Here is a 1,818-nt window from a genome sequence, read left to right as displayed (position 1 = left end):
TTGATGGTTGTTAATCACTAATGCAAACCTACCACTGGATAGCAAGAAGAATATAAAAAACAAACCAAACTTGTAAATGCAGCTCCTAATTTAGGGAAAAGTTAAATGGCTGCTAAAAGCCTATTCTATGGCAACACAAAGGTGTGACTACTGCAGATGTTGTCTTAATGAGTTGATGGAATTAAATTTGGTGGCTGTGTTCTTCAGCAAACCTGCTTGCAGAACATCAGTCTGTGGGTTTCTTTGTGTGCTCATTTGTAGAGTAAAAGACTTGGGTGATAAAGTGGCAAAGGTTGAATCTTTAAATAGACTATCCAAGTATTCTCAACACTTGGAAGAGAACAGAGAGCTACTCTAAGTTTAGAGAGCTAATTGATGCAGTATTTAGCTATAGTTTGATGTTATGACCAGGAACCAAGATAATTCAGAATTTTAGAAACATTAGATTTTTTTGATGCAAAATGTATAAAGTTTTAACAAAGTTCAGCTCATTTAGTATACAAATCAAATTGCTTTTGAGAGGAAGTAGTCTGATTTGTTTCAAGAAGCTTTCGATGGTAATTTGTTCTTCACCATTCATAGTTCCAAAGATGGGACCCTGGGACAGGTATTGACTTGGGAATATTGTATTGCTGAGTGTCACAGAAGAGCAACAGAGGTATCTAGTTTCTGTCTATGGAAAATCATGATCTCAGAAATAGCTAATGTCAGTCTTTCCCTCTGAAATGCTGTACTTTGTCCTGGGAAATTCAGTCTAGTGTCCATGCTCCTTTGCCTTTATTTCACATCCACATTTAAAAATTAATCATATTTTATTTTAGCTCAACTTTTCTGCATGGTTCTTGGTGGGAATTGTACTTCTGGTATTTTGCAAGAATGCATTGGGTTATGGAATACCCTTCTTCACAAAGTCTCCCAGACAGCTAAGTCTGTCCAAGTTTACTACAAATAACTATTTAACTGTTCTAATAATATTTAATGTTTTAACTATTTTTCAGCCAAAGAATGTTCTGTTTCTACATTTGGTTTAACAAAATTGATTGTTAGTTGAAAACCGATCCCAAGTGAAATGGCAATAAAAGTAGATACCAGGAACAAGTCCTTTTTCTGCTGTGTGGCCTTGTCTTGTGCATTGTTTACTGCTCCAGTGTGGTATATACAGTCTGCTATGACTTGCCTGCAAGTTGATCTTTTCCTGGATAGTTCTCTCAAGCAGTTTCCTAGATTTTTCTTTTTTGAGGGGATGGGGGTTTTTTTTCTGTTTTTTTTGTATTTTCTTTTCCCCTTTGCTTCAGAATTTTGTTGAACCTCAACAGACCACACAGTGCCATCCCATAGCCACTGTGTCTATCTACAAGAAAGGTAGATTTTTTTTTAACCTAGATCAGTCTGAACTGAGCAGTTCTTTGCCCAGGAGATATATATATTTTTTTCTTAATCCTGATAAAATGGATGTGGGAATTATTTCCTGATTATCCAAATAACTCCCTTATGGGGAGTTTCTTGATAACCACGAAACATCTTAAAGGATATATGTTGTGAGCAACTCTTCTTATCTCCCAAAATTTAAAACTGAGTAAGAAAAATTAATATACTGGTATTCCTGCATACGTGAAAATCAGGGTACAACTCCACTGTTCTTGATACCAATCACTCATCTGTCTTCTCTACCACCTTTCAGCTGTACTGGCACCACCACCACCCACCACACCAGGTCAGTGACTTGATCTGGATTAAAAACAAATCCTCTCCTTCTTAGTCAAATTTTAACTAGCATCTGTTAACCAGCCCATATATGTGGGGAAGTAGAGGGAATCG

Source organism: Pygoscelis adeliae, unplaced genomic scaffold (genome assembly GCF_000699105.1).
Source record: "Pygoscelis adeliae isolate BGI_AS28 unplaced genomic scaffold, ASM69910v1 Scaffold27, whole genome shotgun sequence".
Taxonomy (NCBI): domain Eukaryota; kingdom Metazoa; phylum Chordata; class Aves; order Sphenisciformes; family Spheniscidae; genus Pygoscelis; species Pygoscelis adeliae.
This window is presented reverse-complemented; position numbering follows the sequence as displayed.